Source organism: Phocoena phocoena, chromosome 18 (genome assembly GCF_963924675.1).
Source record: "Phocoena phocoena chromosome 18, mPhoPho1.1, whole genome shotgun sequence".
In the NCBI taxonomy this organism is placed as follows: Eukaryota; Metazoa; Chordata; class Mammalia; order Artiodactyla; family Phocoenidae; genus Phocoena; species Phocoena phocoena.
This window is the reverse complement of record NC_089236.1, coordinates 3,315,481-3,329,530: the sequence shown is the minus strand read 5'-3', so window position 1 is coordinate 3,329,530 and position 14,050 is coordinate 3,315,481.

Sequence of the window (14,050 nt, the reverse complement as noted above, 5' to 3'; positions counted from 1 at the left end):
CCCTGGGAACCACTGATCTGTTTATGGTCTCCATGGTTTTGCCTTTTCCAGAATGTTGTAGAGTTGGAACCATACAGTAGGTAGGCTTTTCACATTGACTTCTTTCACTTAGTCGTATTCATTTAAGGTTCCTCCCCATCTTTTCATGGGTGACAGCTCATTTCTTGTTATTGCTGAATAATATTCCACCGTCTGGTTGGACCACAGTTTATTTATCCATTCACCTGTTGAAGGACTTCTTGGTTGCTTCCAAGTTTTGGCAATTATGAATAAAGCTGTTATGAACATATGTGGGTAGGTTTTTGTGTGGATATAAATTTTAGTTCATTTGGGTCAATGTCAAGGAGCGTGATTGCTGGATTGCATGATAAGAATATGTTCAGTTTTGTGGGAAACTTCCAAACCGTCTTTCAGCGTGGCTGCACCATTGTGCGTTCCCACCAGCAGTGAATGAGAGTTCCCGTTGCTCCACAGCCTCGCCAGCATTTGGTGTTGTCTCCGTTGGGTTATGGTCATTCTAAAGGTATGTACTTCCCTCATGACATCTCTTCCTATGCTTATTTGCCATCAGTGCATCTTTTTTGGTGAGGTATCTTTTCGGGTCTTTTGCCCATTTGTTAATCCAGTTGTTCATTTCCTTGTTGTCGAGTTTAAAGAGTTCTTTGTACATCTTGTATAGCGGTTGTTAATCAGACGTCTTTTGCAAATACTTTTTTCTCAGTCTGTGCCTTGTCTTCTCATTCTCTTGATGTTGTCTTTTGCAGAGTACAAGTTTTTAATTTCAGTAAAGTCCAGATTATTAATAATTTATTTCATGGATTGCTACTTTGGTGTTCTTTAAAAAGTCATTGCCATACCCAAGGTCACTTAGACGGTCTCCTCTGTTGTCTTCTAGGAGTTTTATAGTTTCGCATTGCACATTTAGGTCTACAGTCCATTTTGAGTTATTTTGTGGGAAGGGTGTAAGGTATGCATCTAGATTCATTGTTGTTGGTGGTTCTGGCATCGTTTGTTGGACAATGATCTTTGCTTCATTGTATTGCTCTTGTGCCTTTGTTAAAGATCAGTTGACTATATTCATGTGGTTATGTTTCTAGACTCTGTATTCTCTTCTATTGATCTGTTTGTCTTTTTTCCCCTCAGATACCATGTTGTTTTGATTACCATAGCTTTATAGTAAGTCTCAAATTCAGGGAGTGTCAGTCCTCTGACTTTGTTCTTGTCCTTTAATATTGTGTTGGCTCTTCTGGGTCTTTTAATTCTATAAACATTAGAGTCAGTTTGTTAATATCCACAAAATGAATTGCTAGGATGTTGATTCAGATTGCACTGAATCTACAGATGAAGTTGGGAAGAACTGGCCTGATGACAATATTGTATCTTCTATCTGTGAACATATCATAGATGTTTACCAGGAGAGTCACCCTCCTGCAGGACTAATGCAGTGCCCGACATTCGATTTTTATTGAGTCAGAGAGCCCTCCAGTGCAAGCAATAGTACTGATGTCACATTCCTCCTAAAAGATGACAGGAAATTAATTCCATGCTTGTTTTCACAGCGGTTCCCATTTTAACCTCAAAATAAAAATAGAAGTAAAAGATGTTAGTCTAGTGACATGGTTAAACCGAGCTACTATAAATCTTTAATCAGCTTAAGTATTAATATGATTTGGGCATCTGTTACCTCCCAGAGGACCCTGTTATGTTTCCACTGCCCGACAGTAAGAACTAGTTCTTGGCTCAGCAAATGCCTTGACCACAGGGAAGTACCCTGTCTCTCTCTGAAATCAGACCCAGTTCATCACCCAAGTTCAGCTGCATTCTCCTCTTCGCTCCCTAGAATCTCCTCTGTTGAGGGTTTTCCAGCCTTGTGTGAAACACCCGCATCTGGACTGTAGTGGCTACCGGGATCCACAGCACAGAATGTACCACTGTTTCGTGCTCAGCTGACGCCGGTCCCTCCTTTTTGCAGCCCCGCCCAGACCCTGCTGTACATCTGTGGTTGACAATGCGTCTGATTTCACATTTTGGCTCTGCCGTGGCATTGTCATGGGAACTGAGCACATGCCCAAAGGTTATAAACAAGGGGCTCTTCAGCAACAAATATTAAAATGAAAAGAAAAGAAAAGCTATTTGTCTTTCCCTGTTGTTTTTGGTTCCCCAGGATTCCTTCTCAAGGCTTCATGAAAACGCTCTGGCTCTGTCCACCACACTGGTTTCCACCTAAATGGAAGCTCAAAGGCTTCTCTGGAGACAGATGGCAGGGCGGCATCTGTCCCGGGGCCAGTGTGCCCCTCCAGGACGTCTGCCCTCGTGAACTTCGTCCAAATGCCCGCGAGGGACAGCAAAGCACAGGAGGTAGTCCGGGACTCTTAGAACAGTCCTGCTGGGGTCAACAGCAGGAGAAGAGGGGGTGTCCTGGAGTGGTCAACCAGAGCAGTGGTCCCTGCTTCCCGCTGTTGAAAGGGTCCAGTGTCGTTGGGGGGAGTCATGGGATGGTGGGGGGAGTGAGGGAGAGGGGTACCCGTCCCTCCCAGGGCGCTCCCACCTGCAGGCAGCCCCGCCCTCACTCCCATCTCCTCTCTCCATCCTCGGGGCTCTGGAAGGTCCTCCTCTGGGCCTGTCTTCCCCCAGGTTGGCCCCTATTCACCTTGGGTCCTTAGGGACTCACAGTACTGAGATGTGAGTCCTGAGCACACTGCTTACCTCGGGGACCCCTCGGCCTCTGTGGGCGTGGGCATACACAGAAGGCTGCACAGGAGCTGGTGTTTGTTCGGAGCGTCCACACACAGGGGTGCATGTATTTTCTTTTCAACATACGCAGTGATGCTGCTTGCTTTTCTACCCATGGAATGACCAACTCACCCTGGTCTGGCAGGGATTTTTTTTTTTTTTGGCTGCATTGGGTCTTCGTTGCTGCGTACGGGCTTTCTCTAGTTGCGGCAAGTGGGGGCTACTCTTCGTTGCGGTGCACGGGCTTCTCATTGCGGTGGCTTCTCTTGTTGCGGAGCACGGGCTCTAGGCATGCGGGCTTCAGTAGTTGTGGCACGTGGGCTCAGTAGTTGTGGCTCGCGGGCTCTAGAGCGCAGCCTCAGTAGTTGTGGTGCATGGGCTTAGTTGCTCCGTGGCATGTGGGATCTTTCCGGACCAGGGATCGAACCCGTGTCCCCTACATTGGCAGGCGGATTTTTAACCACTACGCCACCAGGGAAGCCCTGGCAGGGATTTTAAAATTAAAAGACACATCTCAGGAAACCCCTCAGTTCCAGGCAAACCAGGATGGTTGGGCTCTGTCTCTCTAAAGGAAATCTGGAAGATTTGCTTATGATTTCTGAAGGTAGGGTCTGTGTTTTTCTGATCTTTGTGTCCCCGAGTGGACTGCCAGCCTCACACGTAGCAAAGAGTGCTCAACCATGACGTGAGAGCTTTTTCTTCCTGGTGGTGTGGACCAAGGGCGCTGAGCACTCACACTGTCTCAGCCGTCGCTCTGCATGTGGAGAACTCACAGGTAGCGCTTGGCTGTTCTGGAGCTAAGTCAGGGGACAGAGATCTTCCTACAGAAAAGAACCTAAGCGATGCCCGGAGCCCTGGGACTGCCTGGGCCAGATCCTCCCTCCGCTTGCCAGCTGGGCCCTGGCTAAGGGCAGAGCTGGTCTGGCCCCGATTCCCTCATTTCCAGCAGTGGGGGTCCCTGCCTCTTGTGATCGGGAGAATTAAGTAATAATATATACAAAGCCCTCTGCCTGGTGCCTGACGCATAGGGTAGGCACTCGGCCAACACTACCTCTTACTGCTGTTGTCATTATTCTTATTATTATTAACCAACTGGGCTCTTTGTAAATGGTTCCTGTATTTTCTAATAATGTTTAGGAATTAAATTACATGGGTGGAAAACAAAGCCCTCTAAAGAGAGAAACAGATGATGCCTGGAACTAGCCTACTGTTTGGATTCATATTTAAAAGATACAGAAAATGAATCGATCAACTCCAAAGGGGAGAGAATGACTTCATCTCAGTTATTTGAAGAGAAGGTGGAAATATCTCATAAAGGACGATCGTGATTGGCAGGAAGACGGGTGGATGAAACCGAGGATCTCTGCATTTCATAGGCTTGCCCAATGTTATTGAGATGTATGTGTCTCAGGGAAATAATTTATATAGTTTAAAGGTTAATGAGTGAATTTTCCTCATTTATAGAATTGTGAGGACAAAGGACAAAAAGGGCTTGGTCTCTCTTCCGCTAACCTCAGCCCGTTTCAGGAGACGTCTGTGTATGGTGACATTTATGGTTCATAAATGTTCCTTAAACAAGAAAACCCTGAGGTTCACAAGGGTCTTTCAGGACTAAGGGACTATTTCAGCACAACTGGTGTGCAGTTGTCAGTAAATAAAAAATGAGAATGTGATTGACTTATTTTAAAGGCAGTATGGTTTCACCTCATCTCAAACATTCAAGGCTAAGGAAAATCAGTTCCTTTCATAAAGTTTAAAAAAGAATCATACAAAGATGTTGCCTGGCTCATATATCAAAAAACAAAACAAAACACATATGCCACAAAGTCACCATCATCTATTTATTCTGGGACTAGACACAGGACTGGACCAAGAACAGATTAAAATGGCTTGACTTCATTAGCTTAATTAGGGAGTTCCAAATTAGATTTTTGCATCTAAATTCTTCAGCCGGGCAGGGTGAGCAGCTGTTGCCAGGCGCAGCCTCAAAGGGAGAGCTCGCCCGGCCGTCTGGCCAGCCCCTGGCTCTCCCCAAGCTCATCTCAGAGGACCACTGTGCGGGCAGCCCAGGGCGCCACACCCCATGGTCCTGGCTCACTTTGACCCAAAGAGCCACTGCCAACACTGTTTGCAGGAGAGACCCCAATGACCTTTTCTGTTATTCCTGGTACCTTGAGCTCTGCAGCAGGGGCTGGCTTCAGAATCTGCAGGGCCCAGCACAAAATACAAATGCAGGGCTCCCTGTTCAAAATATATTAGCAATTTCAAGATGTGACAGTGGGCCATTAGCCCAGCGGGGGCCCTGTGACACTGGCCATGCCACGAAGCCGGCCCTGCTTTGTGGTCTGAACCAGGCACATACTTACCATCTGAGCTGTGGTTGCTTCTCTCTCTCCCCTCCCAGGTCCTACCTCACCCTTCTACTCAGGAAGGATGCTGAGGTCTACAGTAAGTGTGTTTTGTACATAATGCATGCAGGATTAGATTATTTACTGGGTGAACACCTTTATTTTGATCTTGATAACACATAAACATGGCAAGATTTTGGGGAGGGATAAACTAGGAGTTTGGGATTAGTATATACACACTATCGTATATAAAATAGATAACCAACAAGGACCTACTGTATAGCACAGGGAACTCTACTCAGAGTTCTGTAATAACCTATATGGGAAAAGAATCTCAGAAAGAAGAGATATATGTATATGTATAACTGAATCACTTTACTATACACCTGAAACAAACACAACACTGTAAATCAATCCAATGTAAAATTTTTTTAAAAAGCAAGATATCATCCCTAGAAGTAGTATTCATGAACGGCAATGCACTGTCACCAACCAAAAATACCAACAGATAACACTAACCTAGGGTTTGAGGAGCACTGAATGACTTTGAGATAGCCAGGAAGGCATAAATATATAGAATTCTGGAGGCCTAAAAATGCAGAACTATTGTATGATTGAAAAAGGAAGATCAGCAAGGTCATGGAACCAAATTCTGTGATGCAAATTTTGCCAAAGATCTTTCTCAGCAACAGTACATTCTATTACTTGGGAATCATAGTGTCCAACGAAGTAGAGACAGAAAACCCAGCCCAGCAAACCAGGAGGAACACTGTAAGCCAGCTGTGTGGGAGGCCGACATCAAGTTAAAGGTCCTGTTACAGAGCAAAGATATCAGCCCAACTCTCTGGATAGCTTCTATGCTGACCCTCTCTCCTTCCAGCTCCTTAGCTGTGGGTTTTTTCCGTCCCTCCTCTCTGACGAAAGAAAGCACCCGGGGGCTTCCCTGGTGGCGCAGTGGTTGAGAATCTGCCTGCCAATGCAGGGGACACGGGTTCGAGCCCTGGTCTGGGAAGATCCCACATGCCGCGGAGCGGCTAGGCCCGTGTGCCACAACTACTGAGCCTGCGCATCTGGAGCCTGTGCTCCGCGATAGTGAGAGGCCCGCGCACCGTGATGAAGAGTGGCTCCCGCTCTCTGCAACTAGAGAAAGCCCTCGCGCAGAAACGAAGACCCAACACAGCCATAAATGAATTTTAAAAAAATTTTTTTAAGAAAAGAAAGCTCCCAGGACCCAGAACACTGACTTTTCATCAGAGTTGAGGTTGCTACGGGACGGCTGATGGAGAATGCTGAGGTATTCCCCAAACCACACGGGCTGCTGCTGGTACCCGATTCACACCTGGAGTGTGTTTACGTGGGAAGAACCGGAAAGGAGGCGGAGACCTCTGCCCATCGGGGCCCTGCCCTGGTCCGCGATCTACCAGAGGGTCCTCTCTCCAAGCCCCTCCCTCTTCCTCTTTTGTGTTCCTTCCGCGCTGACTCTCAGATCCTCCAGCCCCTGCGCTGCCTCCGTCTCCCCCGGGGGGCGAGGGGGCGGGAGCCGCATGTCTAAGTGGGGCCCCTTTCTTTCGGAGTATTTCTCTGGGTCTCCGCAAGGACAGGGGATTCTTGCCTGGCTTCCTTGGGCCTTGGTCCTGCCTGAGGGCGAGCGGCGGTTGGCAGGAGACGTGGCGGGAGTGCTGGTGTGGAGCGGGGGCCCTGGAGGATTCGCACAGGTGAACGGGCAGTGCTATTCACCCCGAGTGACAGAACAGCATCACTTTCCCAGGTGCAGGAAGAATCGCTTCTGGGCTGCCCAGAGAACCAGCCTCTCGTAATGATTTAAGGAAATAAAAGAAGAGCGCACACCACCTACGAGAAATGTGCACATTCCGAACAAGGAAAAGCATTTTCTTTCCCCTCGTGCTTCCTGTCGGAGGTCAGAAGGGAGGAGAGAAGCTTACTCAGGAATCACCACCTACGAGCCGTGTCTGGCCTCAGACGAGCTGTGAACAGCTGCCTCCGAGACGTCCAGGACAGTAAGATGTGTGTGTGCTTCCACGGTATGCCCTGCGAAAAGTCAGGGAAACCGCTTCGGACTGAGATCGTAGCGGTCCTTCCGTATCCTCGCGGATGCTTGCGTTTCCTCTGGAAACACGCCTGCCAGCTGCGCAAGGCTGCGTCTGCATCCCGGCCTTGGCTGTCGATTAATCGGAAGCTACACGTTTGGCAGAAGTAATAAGCCCAGAGCCGCCCTGGTGAATGCCCTGACTGCTGCTCCGAGGAAAGAAGGGAACGCGTGGGCGTGAGAACCTCATTGGGCGGCTCCAGCTCTAGGGAGAAAGGATCCTCTGTGCGCCTGGGAACCAGCAGGTGCGCCCTCGGGTCTGCAGGGACTCGGGGCCACCATTCCGGCAGGAGCCACGTCCTCGAGGCGTCAGGTGGCCGGGGGCAGTCTGGCAACAGGATGAGGAGGAGTCATATAAGTAGATCTGCCTTTAAAAACATCGGGACCCTCAAGCTTTCACGTGAGGTCACGTGAGGTCGCTGGTTATCAGCAAGTGGGGCCGGAGCATCAGCCTGTCTGCGCCCTGGGTGGGAAGGAACCGCATTTTCCTGCCCCACACTGGCTTTTTGACTTTTTAATTTTTCCAGATGGTAATACCATTCTCTCAGGTACTTCCAAATATTTTCATTACCTCTGAAAACTTGGAAAATAAAGCCATGGACATACAGGAGAATAGAAATCACCCAGAGTCCAGTGACCAGAGATGGCCACCGCTCCTGTCTGATTAAAGTCCCTCCTGGATGCACGTCGTTTTGCATAGTTGAGACTACCCTGGGCATGATGTTAAGATGGTATCTTGCTTTTTTCCTGCTTAGCTCATGTTATCATAAGCATTTTCCCATGTCACGAGAAATTCCTCATACAATAATGTAAGGGGGGGGAAATGTATATTATTAGCAACTGATACAAGAATTCCTTTTAGGGAAAAATTTGCCCCCTTTTTAGAGGAAAAAGCTCTGGAGAAGCGTGGAGACTGATTTGTCCGTTTCTCCAGGGAATGGAGAGTGGGCTGGCACCCAGCAGCCTCATCTAAGCCCCTCTGCACATCCCCATAATGACACTAAAGTCACCCAAACCATGAAATGCTTGGGGGCCGTGGAAGCTGAGTTTGGGCAGCCCTGGACAAGGGGCTTAGACAGAAAAAATGCATTTGGGAGGAAGGAAGTTCTTGATCATCCACACAATGAGCGGGAAAGCATTGCATTTTCATAACGTGTGGAAAGGAGAATCAGGGCACGTTAATCCCTGATTATCTGAGACAGCAAGGGACACCCTCTTAGGTCCCTAAGCTGAGATCAGGTTTGCGTCCACCATGGTCTTTTGCTGGTTGCCTAGTATTCCATTCAACGGTGGTATCATTTAAATAGCAGCTTGAACAACTTTGTGTTTGGATGACTTCCTCGGACTTTGAAAGCACTAGGTCAAATGGTACAAGCGCTTTAAAGAGATCTGTTACATCGTCACTTGGCTGTTCTCAGGAATGTCCGTGAACGTATAGGCCTGCAGGCAGCGGTGCTGGAGCCATCTCTCTGCATCCTCGCCAGCACTTAGCTGCTGTTTAGGATCTACTCCATATGCCTCCAAGAAGCTTTTTCTCTGCCCAAGGAGAAGTAATTTGTCTTATAAACCCTGTAATGGCTCACTTGCGGCCCTGTAAAGGTGGCGGTTATATTCTTTTTATCTTATTGTTACAAGCATGCACCTTGAACTAGACTGTAAGCAGCCTGAAGGGAGCATCTGCGCCTTTTTCGTGCTTGCCGTGCAATAAACGTTGAGGGGAGCAGAGACCCCCTTTTCTTGGAAAGAGTTGGCAGTGCTTGCTGCTCTAACTTTACATCTGCTGACCCAGATTCATAAGAGGATCAGACTGTAAGCAGTGTTGTGATTAATTCCATGAGCGCATCCCTGAGGTTCTCTCTGGGGGCTCTGGAGCCCAGGAGGAGTTCTGGAGGGCTTCAGATGGGTGGACGGTGCAGTGGTGTCCAGACAGGGCAGCAGATGGACGAGATGGGGGCAGGAGTCCACCGTCGGATGCTAAAGGGACGATTGGGGCAGGGGGGGAACTTGCCATCACTGGGAGTCAACAGGGGCTCCATGAGAAAATCAAACTGACTTGAATTCCTCGTTCTGCCAGGATCACGGTTGCAGCCCACCTGGGGAAGGCACACAGCAGGAAGTTTCTGGAACTTGAGCAAAGTGCCAGTGGTGGTTCTTATGCAAAAACGGAAAGAGGTGGGTTGGATGAAAGGACAAGTTAGTGAAGCCAGAGCTGCCTAGCAACCGCCCCATCATTTGCAGAGCTGCCGATCCATGTCTAGATTGTAGTGTGGAAACAGGCTTTAGTGGTGGTTCTCAGAGCTTTGTTCTTGTCTCCAAACAGGCCAATAGTTTTATTGGTCATGTGGCAGAAGATGTAGAGGGAGGAGGTAAGTCGTGAGTCAAATGTAGGTTTGACTGAAAGCTGGGAAGGGCGTGAATACAGTGGCAGACAAGATCAGGAGCCGGAAAGGCTCAGTGGATCAGAGAGCCAGGCTGGATTTCATAAGATGGAATTTAACGTGGGTCCCTGGAAACAACGGCACAAGTGCAGTGTGGGGGATGGGATTTCAGGTGAGAGAATTGCCACGTGCGGCTGTGTGGCAGTCAGCAATTCCCATCTGATCCAGTATCCACAGCTGCAAGACAGGGGATGATGGTCCTTCTGCCCTGCACCCGCCTAGGTACAGCCTGGACCATGACCCTCAGTTCTGAGCACATCAGAGGAGAAGGATAGCGTGGGTCCCTGTCTCATAAAGAACACTTGAAGGAACAAGAAGGCTAACTTCACAAACAGAAGACTAGGAGAGACATGGGAGGTAGAGCTTTGACTATGTGGAGAGGTGTCATTTGGAAGGTTCATGGACTTCTCTTCTGGAGAGGTGGTGTGGTGGTGTGGTTTTGGTAGATGGTGTGTCCCCACGTGGCCAAGACAATGTCTCTCATCTCACATGTCCTTTTGTGTTATGATCTTGCCATCCTTTGATAAATAAGTGGAGTTTGGTCATCCTCTGCTTGAGGCTGGGTCGCGCTGAGACTTGTTTTGACCGATAGAATTTGGTGGATGTGTCAGGTAACTTCTGGGTCTTGGCAGGTACGCAGCTTTTGCCTTTGCAGGCTGAAACGCTTGCTTTTGGGGTCCAGTTGTCATGAAAAGAAGCACACACTGGTCATTGGGCAAGAGCCGTGTGGAACGTCAGCTGTCCTTGTCACGTGCCAGATGTGTGAAGCCACCTGCACATCCCAGTTCTAGCTGCCGTCACACCTCGGTCCTCGAGGGACCTCAGTTGGTGCCAGTGGGACAGAAGATCTGCCCAGCTGAGCCCTGCCGAAATATCTGACACACAGGATTCCGAGCAAATCAAATGGTCCTTGTTTTAAGCCACTGACATTTTGGAGAGGAGTGTTATTCCACAATAAATATACCAGACGGTGATTGGGAACATAGGCTTGGAGCCAGCTGCGTGGCCACTTACTGGCTGTTTGATCTGGAGCAAATCACTTAATTTCTTTGTCCCAGTTTCTTCTGTAAATCAGGGAGGGCCCACCTCATGTGGTGACTGTGGGGATTAAATAATTTAGTGCATGAGAATCACTTGGAACAATCACTGTTCCATAAAGCCTGGGGTAGAACGAGGAGGGAGGGATGGGAGCTGTGAAGGTACAAAATAATCCAACTCTATTAAAAATGCCTCCAATGGGGGCTTCCCTGGTGGTGCAGTGGTTGAGGGTCCGCCTGCCAATGCAGGGGACAAGGGTTCGTGCCCCGGTCCGGGAGGATCCCGCGTGCCGCGGAGCGGCTGGGCCCGTGAGCCATGGCCGCTGAGCCTGTGCATCCGGAGCCTGTGCTCCGTAACGGGAGAGGCCGCAACAGTGAGAGGCCCGCGTACCACAAAAAAAAAAAAAAAAAAAATGCCTCCAATGGCATCATCCAGATGCAGAGTGAGCTGCCTCCGGAGGTGGTGAGACCCCTCCCCTGGGAGCCTTCCAGTCACGCATAGGCAGCTGCTTGTAGGGCGTGGAGCTCGAGGTCCTCGGTCCCGCCGTGCCGTGCGGGGGCTGTATCTTGCTGGAGGAGGTGCCCAGTGTGCTCCATGCGCTGCTCTTGAGTCGACAGATAAGAAAGAGCCCTCATCCCGCTCAGTCATTACAATTTCGAGATCAGCCAACGCATCTGACCTACCGTAATGCCTTCCCATCAGCCATGAGTGTTCCTGGACCGCTCCTCGTGAGGTCAGCGTCACCCCTTCTGTAAGATCAAGGCCTTGAAGAGCCATGTGGCGTATTCATTACCGAAGGGGTTGCTTGCAGCCCATTCCTGCCTGTGAAGTCACAGCTGGACCACGAGGCCCTCACCTCTGGGTTTCCTTGCCCAGACCTTGTCCAGACTGTCCCGACCTCCCCAAATGCAGGGCCGAAAAAGCACAAAGACACAGAACATAGCTCTCTTCACTTCTCTCCAGCTTCTGAGACAAAGAAATAGCCCAGGTAGCCCCTGAATCACGGAGGCCAAGAAAGGAGCTGCCCACACAGAAGTTCACAGAGAAAGGGAGGCCTGGGTGAGCTGGGGCCAGTGTGATGGGAAAAGGCAGGGAAAACTTCCTGTCCGTTCCGATCTGATAAAGTGTCCCAGCCCTGGTCCCAAGGGCCCCGAGAGATAACAACCCCAAAGTCGCTTGCAATTCAGCTGAACACTTCTTACCAGGTCATTCTAGGGCAGGGCACAAGATAGGGAGGGAGAAGCCAGGGGGACAGGGGCCCCGGGCGAGCCTGGGGCGGTTCACTCTCCACATGTGGGCCTCAAGGGCAGCAGTCCTGGCGCCTTAAACGAGGACAGACTGACCCAAGAGACAGGGACAGGTGGTCACTTTGCCACTCAGTCTGAAGGCCCCCAGGGGGTACTTTCAGAGTGTGCCCCATCTGTGCCACCTTGGGGGTTCATCCCTGCCTCGTCTGAGCTGTAATCATTGGCTAATCAGACAAGGCACTCCAAGAAGCCCAGGCCACGGTTTTTGCTTGCTGTAATGACTTTTCTTTCATTAGAGCAGAGAGTAGGTGACCTAGAAATCTCCTGTGTGAGCTTCTGTCTTCCCCTAAACAAAAGCAGGCACTCTGAAGAAGCAGGCGTGTTTAGAATGCACAGCCCTCCCTCCCCGAGGGTGATTTTAGTCCCCGCTCCCTGAACAGACAGGAATGAGAGCCGCAAGGAGATCACATGATTCTGCGCTTTGCTGCAAACTGGAAAAAAAGAAAAAAAGAAAAAAGGGAGGGGGGAAAGAAAGCCTCCTGGTATTAGCTTGGGCTAATGAGCTCACTGGTGTGTGTCTGGGAAACATCCCAGAATGAATTCATCTGCTGAGATGTCTGTCTTTTGAAAAAAAAGTACCCTTGTAGTGGTGGATGGCAAAGGAAACACAAATGGGAGCCGCGTGAAGCCAGATCAGGGGCTGAGCCCAAAGCAAGGAGGCCCAGGAGGTGGCCAGCATCTGGGCACAAGCTAAGCCTGCCGTTTGGGGATTAACCCATCGTGGAGGTAAACATAGGGTTTGGTTTTTTTTTTTCCAAAGGAGAAAAATCTAACATGTAAGCTGCCATGTCCCCGTCATACTGGCCCAGCACCTGGGATGGAACAAGGTCCTGTCAGTCTGACCAGGTGGTAGCGTTTCACATTGAACTAAGTGTCACAGTGACGCATCTTCTGGTCAGCATCCAGGGCTGGCATCGTGCTTGCTTCACGCCAGCCCCCAGCACACGGTAGATGCTCCGTTAAATGCAAATGGACACAGCTAAGGTGACCTGGAGGCCCTTCCTAAGATACTGGAGGTGGCAGTAACCATGGTCAGGTGGTTAATTCGGTCTCTTTCAAACATTGGAATGTAATGTTTGTAATTACAAGCATTACATGTATGTAATGTAATTGCCTTAAACAGAAAACATTCTCTTTGAAGGAGAAGGCTGCAGGGTATGAGAGAGCTGGACGTGGGTGATGGAGTTGGGGACCCAGAGGTCTTGGGATCTAAGACGCCGGCTTGTGCAAGAGGAGGTGGGAAGGAAGGTGAACCCCGGCGGGGAACTCCCTTCCCCGCGTGGCTGCAGGGTGGGTGGATCTGTGGCAGCTGTCAGCTCGAATCTCTTCTCTCCTTCCCCAGTCGTAGGAATGCGGCCGGGCACGGATCCGACGGAATTTCCCACTCTCTCTGTCGCTAGATGCGGCCATATGACTAGGTGTCACCAACAGAACGTGAAAGGAAGTGAAATGCACCACATCTGAGCCAAAGCTTCTCCCAGGGTTTCTTCTCCCTTCCATCAGCTGGATGTGGATGGCAACAGGACCCCGGGGAGACACGGGGGTGTGGCGCCTGGGACCCTGCGTGGTTGATCACGTGGAGGAGACCCACTCCACTGACATGGACACTCACCCCGGACTGGGGGTTGAGCAAGAAACAGTCCTCCGCTGGGTTGAGTCATTATATTGGGGGATCTGTTTGTTTTAGAAGCCAGCACAATTCCAAATTAACACCTTAGAATAACCGAGGGAAGTAACCCAGCAGCCCACGAGACTCAGAAGGGGGAGATGGCGGCCCCAGAAAGCGAGGCATCAGCCTCTGATTGAGGTGATGGAGCGACTCACCTGCAGGGGAAGAGCCACACTCTCCACTCATCACTGCCTTCGTTTCCCAAAAGTCAGGGTCCACTTCTGGGAGGTGGGCCCTGGGGCGCCACAAGGACTGACACTACACAGAAAACTGCCTGACCATCTGTGATGTACCATGGCAATTTGCTGCAGCTCAGAGAGACACAGAGGAGCTGGGGTCCCAGCCATCACGGGGTGCATATGATTCGTTAGCTGTACGGGGGGGGCGAGGGGAGGACAGTGCTATCCCAG